Consider the following 8,737-nt stretch of genomic DNA (forward strand, 5'->3'; position numbering starts at 1 on the left):
TATATATAACCAACTTTATGTGGCGGCTTCACCAAGTTTGGTTTCTTAGCTCTTCCTAAGTCTATAAATACATCACTACCTCTAATTTTAAGTCTCATAGAGAAAATTATTGAAAGGATAATATCTCATTGCTACAAAATGTCTCTAATAATGAAATTTTCAGTTCTGCAAATTTTAGGGCTTTTGATCTTGGATGGCCTCCTGCATTGCCAAGGTTTGGCTCGTCATACTTTCGTGGTATGTATTTGTTGTTTTCTATGAAAATAGATAGCATGCATGTCTGTAGCATAATAAATGACCAGCTTGGAAACAAAAATAATATATGATCTATATAAACTCATTTGTAGTGAACACTATGCTTAAGTGATGTGGTGGTAAGGGCAATTTAAAGATTAACTAGACTTAGTAGGTCAATTGCATTTGAGAGAGGGACACATATGTTGCAAACAAGCTTGCAAGCAAGTAGTAAGATAGACTTTCTCCTCCTATTCCTAGCTAGCTAGGACTTAATAAAAAGACATTTATTCTCACATACTTCATATTAATACATGGTTGTACACATTACACATTTTACATTTTAAAATGTAAATATTAATAAAAATTGTTGACATTACACGTAAAATTATGGACATGTGTATGGAGTATAAATTAACAAGTGTTCGAGAACAATTTTCTATTAAAAAAATAGGGTAATATACACCTACATGTTATTGTTTTCCTTCCATAATCTGTTGTGCACTTACAGATCTTTTTGTGTTTTTTTTTTTGAGAGTAAACTTACGTGAAGAAATTAAAGTCTTTTTAATAATTAATTTGATACAATAAATGGGGAAAGGGATTCAAATTTCAAACCCGGCCCTGTGTAACCATATGAATAAAATCAGATAATACCAATAACAGCAAGTCTATTAGAAAAGGCATTAAAGTTTGAATCACTTCTGTTTTTCGTTTTTTGGGTTCTTTTGGAATCCAGCGCTTTTTTCTTCTTTGTTTTTTAATTTTTAATTATATACATATATATATATATATATATATATATATATATATATATATATTTTATCTTTTCCTCAGCATTTTGGATCTTGAGAGCTTTTCCACTATTATAAACTACAGCCCCCGAGTTTTTTTATTTTTTTATTTTTAATATGTAGTTACTTTTTTATGTTATATATATTGATGAAATTTGAAGTTATATTTTCTAAGATTATACCTAATTATTTTTAAAAAATCAAGATGGCCCAAATACATCTAACAAATGGAAATAACCAATCGACTTACACTAATGACCCATTCTAGGGGGAAAAAAGTTAATACACTTAAATGTAAGTTGTACTATCACATTGGAGGCAAATAATTAAGCACCTCAAGAAATATTGCCAATTCATGCATAGATCTCCGATATCTCGATGTCCTTAGTACTGCCCACAATATTAGTTAGGTCATAAGCTCTCTCTCTCTCATAAAAAGAAAATTTTGGATCAATCTTATTAATAATTGGGTTTTCTTGAGTATACCAAATTCTTAAATTTTGGGATTGCAAAATCTATTCTTTCTTTCCATTTTATTTTATTTTTTTCCATAGTTAATTTACTTCTATTAGTTATCAGGAGATAAAATTTTACATAGAAAAAAATAATGTCAAACAATAACAAAGATAATGTAGACTAATTTTTTCCGTATGTTTGGATACTAATATAGTTAAGATAGTAGGGATATATGTTATGAAAATCCTTTTTTTCTCCGAAGTATTTGGTGAGTATAACATAATACCAAGTTGTTTTAAAAAATTCAAATTAGAAGCACTATTTTTGTGTCAAATTATATTGATTTTGTTTTTTTTGTTTTTTTTCAAATTTCTATTTCTCTCTCGTTGTTATTGTTATAGTAATTAATTCATCGCTTTTCTTTCCTCAAAGCTTTTTTTTTTCTTTTTTTGGGGGGGGGGGGGGTGGTTCAGAATTAGGTTCTATAAAAGAGATGGAAACATAATTTATGTTTATTTAAGAGTACTAGGTTAGAAAATTTAATAGTAGAATCAATGATAGATGATTTTTATGATTTAAAGAAAATGTCAACTTACAGCTTCCTAATGATAAGTTGAAATCTTTTAAAAATTTTATTTATTTATTGTTTTATTTATATTTTATTAATACTGAATAGGTAGTAATTTTATTTTACATGTATTCATTTAGTATTGACCCTCGAGAAAATGTATTCATTTAGTATTGATTTTTTTTTTTTAATTCTCATTCTAAAATAATGTTTTTTTTTTTTTTTTGTACTTTTACATCGGAAAGGATTTCTCCTTGATATTATCACTTTAATGTATTAAGCAATATACAAAAAATTCATGTAATTGTTCTTTTAAGTATTGTGGTGGCTCTAGAAATTTTTTTTGGGTAATCACTAAGAAATTTATATGATACAAAATCTAATAAAGCAAGAACTTGAATATTTGTTATAATTAAGAGTCAAGTCACTAAGGAGAGTAAAATTGTTGCGACTGCAAAGCCAAAAAGACTATAACTTTCGTCATCTTCAAGGAGAACTCGGAACCAAAATATTTTTCTTGGTACCATTTTTTAAGGAAAAATGAAATTAAAGATTATTTTTATTGAATAGGTTGAACGAGCTATAAATTTTATCATTTTTTTTATTATAAGCTTTTTGTTAAATAATTTGTTCACTTGTTATTGTTTGGTCTTGTTTTATTTTTGTTTGGTTTATGTTTGTTTTATTTGGGCTAATATTTGTTGTTGTTATTTAAGCTTTTTTTTTTAAAAAAAAGGGATTAAGAATTATGTAGGGGGGACAAAATTAATTTTAGAGTAATGTTATGTTTACAACATTTTTACATTAAATCTTATGCAAAAATATATTATTGGTAGGTAAAAAAATAATATCAGTTGGGCTCAAATTAGAATCAGTACATATTGGATTTTTTGTCAACTTATTGTGAAAATGTTGTGAATGTAATAGCATTGCTATATTTTTTGTTAAACCCAAATTTTTGTAATTCTTAAGTCAGGGTGTTCAACATTTTCATTAGAGTGGTCACAATAAATTATTTTATCATATAATTTTTTTTAGCAAGTATATACGTACATTTTTTTGCAAGTCAGGGCGGTCCTGTGACCACCCTCGCTTGCATGTACAGCTGCCACTATTTAAGTATTGCTTATGTGAACAGTGATACTATGAATATTACAAATTTTACAACATATAATTTTTATAAAATAATATGTCACCAAGTACAAAAAAGTAATTCTAACATTCTTTTATTATATTTTTGCACCAATCGCGTTCATTTCCAAATACATTTATCAAGGTTTCAATTGTAGTAGCTTCTAGAATATTCCTTACATGAGTTTAAATAATGTTTGCTTTAAAAGATAAATATGCAGCATTATGACAAATTAATTGCCACTAAAGGGAGTCCAAATCTTCTGTCTCACTTTTCCTGCTCCACTCTATACTCCACCAATAAAAACTTGTCACGCATTCACTTAATTAATTAAATACTACCATTATTGACTTATTAATGCTACCGTTATTAATTAATAGTAGTATTTAATTAATTAGGTGAACACGTGGCAAGTTTTTATTGGTGGAATATAGAGTGGAGCAGGAAAAATAGGACAGAAGATTTAGACTCGTTTGTCAGTCAACGAATATGTTGCATTTCAGTGCAAGCATGCATGAATCTGTTTTGTATCATCCATATATTTATTTACCTAAGTACAGTTTTGCCTAACTTCTCATTGAAGGTAAAAGATGTTCCATACACAAGACTTTGCAGCACAAAAAACATCTTGACAGTAAACGGGCAATTTCCTGGACCAACTCTACACGTTAACAAAGGAGATACTATCGTGGTTGATGTTCTTAACAAAGGCAATTACAACATCACTATCCACTGGTAATATCAAAATATTGATTAAATAACTAGATTCATCATATTTTGATAATTTAAATTTGAATTTGTATCATTGTGATGATAATGTCAATGTTGTAGGCATGGAGTGAAGCAACCAAGATATCCTTGGTCAGATGGTCCTGAATATATTACACAATGTCCTATCCAACCAGGACAAAAGTTTAGCCAAAAGATCATATTTTCCTCTGAAGAAGGAACACTTTGGTGGCATGCTCATAGTGACTGGACAAGGGCCACTGTTTATGGGGCTATCATTATCCATCCTAAGAAGGGAACTAGTTATCCATTTCCCAATCCTCATGCTGAAGTGCCCATCATATTGGGTATACAAGTTTTGCTAACTCAAAAACTCTTACCCTTTCCACTTATTCATGATTTGTAGCACAAGATATAAAATTAGCTCTAGCAATGATTGAACATTTTGTTGAAATGCAGGAGAGTGATGGAAGAAAGATATAATGGAGCTTTACCATGAATTCCTTGCAAGTGGAGGAGACCCCAATGTTTCTGATGCATATACTATCAATGGTCAACCTGGTGATCTATATCCATGCTCAAAATCTGGTATTTTTAAACTTGGTTATTCTCTAAGTTCACTTCTCAAATTATTCAAGATACAGGGATCCATGTATTTCTCAATGGTGAACTACCTTCATAGAAACACAATTATTTCCAATTTACTTGAAATTATTTATTAAATCTGAAAACATAAAAAAAAAAAAAAAACATGTTATTTAAATAACATTTTAAATATCATATTTAATATAAATAAAGAGGATCTTGACTACATTGAATAAAAATACTCTATCCTGCAATAAGTGTTTCATTTTATATTTCACAATTATAATTTGTCATGTATCCTTTTATATATATGATCAAAATTAAAAATAAATAAATAAATAAATAACTCATGGCAATATGTCATACTGATACTATTATTTGTTTTTATCGGTAAATAGTGGGGAAGAATTTTTATTATGATATATTACAATGTTTTTTTTATATAGATAAAAGATAGTATATTACTATATATTTTGATAACCAAGTTTTCGGCCTTTTATTGTAGAAACTTTCAAATTAATGGTGGACTACGGAAAGACCTATCTACTCCGCATAATCAATGCTGCTCTTCAAGATATTCTTTTCTTTGCCATTGCAAAACACAACATCACAGTCGTGGGAACAGACGCTAGCTACACCAAGCCATTGAAAACGGATTACATTGCAATATCCCCTGGACAAACGATCGATGTCTTGCTCGAAGCAAACCAAGCACTAGGTGACTATTACATGGCTGCTAAAGTATATTCCAGTGCCAATGGAGTAGACTACGATAATACCACCACCACTGCCATTATACACTACAACCAAAACTACAATGCATCTTCAAGACCTCAATTACCCAATCTTCCTTCCTACAATGACACAAATGCATCAGCTAACTTCACTGGTAGCCTCAGAAGTTTAGCAGATGATAATCATCCTGTTCATGTGCCCTTAAATATAAGCACTCAACTAATGTTTACAGCTTCTGTAAACAGTTTTCCGTGCAGCACTAATTCATGTCAAGGCCCCGATGGAAGTCGCCTTGCAGCAAGCATGAACAACATAAGCTTTGTGTTGCCACCCATTGACATTTTACAAGCATACTATAATCATATTAGTGGCGTCTATGGAGACCAATTTCCAAGTTTTCCACCTTTTATATTTAATTTTACAGCAGAGGATCTCCCATCGGCTCTAGAGACGCCAAAGAGGGACACAGAAGTGAAAGTTCTTGAATATAACTCAACTGTGGAGCTTGTTTTGCAAGGAACGAACTTGCTTGCAGGAACAGATCATCCCATGCACATACATGGATATAGTTTTTACGTAGTTGGTTGGGGATTTGGGAATTTTGACAAAGACAAGGACCCATTGAGATATAATCTTGTTGATCCTCCTCTTCAGAATACTATTGCTATCCCTAAGAATGGCTGGGCTACCATAAGATTCAAAGCAGACAACCCAGGTAAATTGCAAATTACTGTTGTTGTTGTTAAGAATATAAATCCTATGTCTCACCATTGTATTCCATTTTATATTCTACAAATCACGGTCTACCATATGCTTTTTTTTTTTCTTTTTTCTTTTTTTCATATAAAATAACATAAACTTTTTTAAAAATTCACTCAAATTACTAATATTGTTGTCGTCGTTGTTAGGGATAAGATCCAATGTTTCACTCATTATATATGTTTCATCTTATATTCTATCAATTATAATCTACCATGTCATTTTTATTTCTTTATAAAATAAAAAAAGTTTGAAACAGAAAAACCTAATATAAAAATTACACACTTAACATACTACAATGGAGTCAGGGGCGGAGGGAGGGGGGCGAGGGGGGCAGGTGCCCCCTGAAATTTCAATTTTTTTTTACTAGGAAATACCATATTTGCCCCCCCCACCCCCCCCCCCCACCCCCACCCCCACCAAAAAAAAAAAAAAAAAAAAAAAAGCTAAAAAGGAAAAGTAACGTGACTTAATTGAGTTTTTTTTTTTACAGAAGTGATAAAACCTTTCCTGCTTTCCTAGTAGTAGTAGACTTCTACCCCTAGAAGTAGTACAATTCTAATGATCTCTATAACAACTTTGCTACACCTACCCGGATTAGAAGTCAGTAGAACTCTGAAAAAAAAAAAGTATATATAATGCAAACAAGGCACGCCTCCCATCACAACGAAAAATTTTCTTTTCAATCCAGTTTCTTTGTTTGGATCTCAGAATTGCTGTGCAGTTTTTAAAAGCATTCAAGTTGGGTTTTTAAGTTACATTCAAATATTTATAGGTATGCATACTCTTAATACTTTTGCTTTGATTTTTTTTTTTTTTTTTTTAAAGAATCAAATTATATGTTTAAACTGTTTATATTTAGATGGATCTCTTAATTTGACTATTCTTAACCATAAATTTATAGTTCAAATTATATGTTTAAACTATTTGTATTTATAATGATCCCCTCATTTGATTATTCTTAATCATAGATTGTAATTTTTTTTTCTTTATTTTAATGATATGACATATATATTTGTAGTTAATTGAGATTATGGAGAATCTTGATCATAATAATGAGTCCGGATCAAATCCTAAACGAACTCGTATCGAAGTGGATGTTGCAAATCTTCTCACGGATCCTGGTTTAAGAATAAAAATTTGTAACTAGCATCCTAATGAAAGAGATCAAATTAGAAGGCATTATCTACAAAATAAACCTTGTCAACCAGTTGATCATGATTTTCCAACCTTGTCTTTTAATCTTGCCCCCCCTGACCTAAATTCCTGGCTCCGCCACTGAATGGAGTATATATAAAGTTGAACATAAAAAGTGAAATGGATGATTTTTATTCAGCTGTTTGACATCATTTCGCTAACATCTATTTCAACTTAATGTAGGAGTGTGGTTCATGCACTGCCATTTAGAACGTCACCTGAGTTGGGGCATGGACATGACATTCATTGTCAAAAATGGATCTAACCCAGAAGCGCAATTGCTACCTCCACCATCAGATATGCCGCCATGTTGAATGAGCAGTGAATTTGTTTATTCGTGATTTTGTTTACTACATTCTTGTGGTTGTTATCTTTCATTATCCCTCTTCTTTCTCGATCGGTGTTTGGTGAACTGAACATAGTATTATATTCAATTATGGGTATCGATGAGTTTCATAGTTGTAATATTGGTCTTGGCAACTTACAATATATCAAGCGTTCTAAAAATTTGTATCAATAAGAAATGACAGCTTGCCTTTTTAATTACTATCTAAATAAAATGTTACAAATTGATGTAATTGGTACGATATCAATAATATAATAAATAAATTTCTTGATTTCTTTTTTATTTTTTGTATTTTAAAAAATAACAATTATAATTAAACATTTGAATTGGGCTTTTAGGCTAATTTGTATGTTTGTTTGAGCAATTTTTAAGAAGTGTAATATCCACAACATTTTTACAATATTTTCACAACAAAGTCTGGGTAGTAAGTTGTTACTAGTTCTAATTTGAACCTACCACTGAAATTATTTTTTTGTCTACTAGCAACAACTTGCCCCTTAAGATTTATTGTGAAAGTTTTATAAATATGTTGTAAAAGTGTTTTAAACATAGCATTTTTTGCAATTTTTTTGGTTCAACCTTTCACCAACCAAAATTTTGGAGAGATCAAATTTTAATGGGGTCAAATTTATATTTAGGATGTGCATGATTTTTTTTTTCAGGCTAGGGTGGTCAAAAATCCATATCATATCGTATACTATAAAATAAAAGTTGGGTTTATAAATCGAGGTTGTGCCAAATGACTTCACTAAATTGTAGCAATTATTTCTAAGCTATGGTTGAACCAAGTAGCTTCACCAAATTATAGCAATATTTTGAATAAAACCATTTTTTTAGATAGAGACAACAATTTATTTATTCTTATCAATTTTTTTAGATGAAATAACAATAAGTGTTTTAACAAAACATGCAACATATATCTAGATTTCAATTGATATAAACAACAACTTATTCATTCTTATCAATTTCTTTAGATAAATTTACAATAAGTGTTTATAAAAAAAACATGCAACACGCAATTTAGATAAATTAACAATAAGTGTTTTTATAATAAAAGTTGAGCTTAAAAGACGAGATTGCGCCAAGTGGCTTTACTAAATTGCAGCAATTTTTCTTAAGTGGTAGTTGAGCTAAGTGGTTTCACCAATTTACAACAATATTTTGGATAAAAACATTTTTTTAGATAAAGACAACAACCTATT

At 30.0% G+C, this 8,737-nt stretch overlaps 1 pseudogene; it reads left to right on the plus strand.

Moving 5' to 3' along the window:
* The first annotated feature begins 72 nt into the window (after positions 1–72).
* Positions 73–7,767, plus strand: LOC142642202 (laccase-15-like; annotated as a pseudogene).
* Positions 7,768–8,737: the final 970 nt, after the last annotated feature.

The sequence above is a fragment of the Castanea sativa genome, chromosome 1 (assembly GCF_040712315.1).
Source record: "Castanea sativa cultivar Marrone di Chiusa Pesio chromosome 1, ASM4071231v1".
Taxonomy (NCBI): domain Eukaryota; kingdom Viridiplantae; phylum Streptophyta; class Magnoliopsida; order Fagales; family Fagaceae; genus Castanea; species Castanea sativa.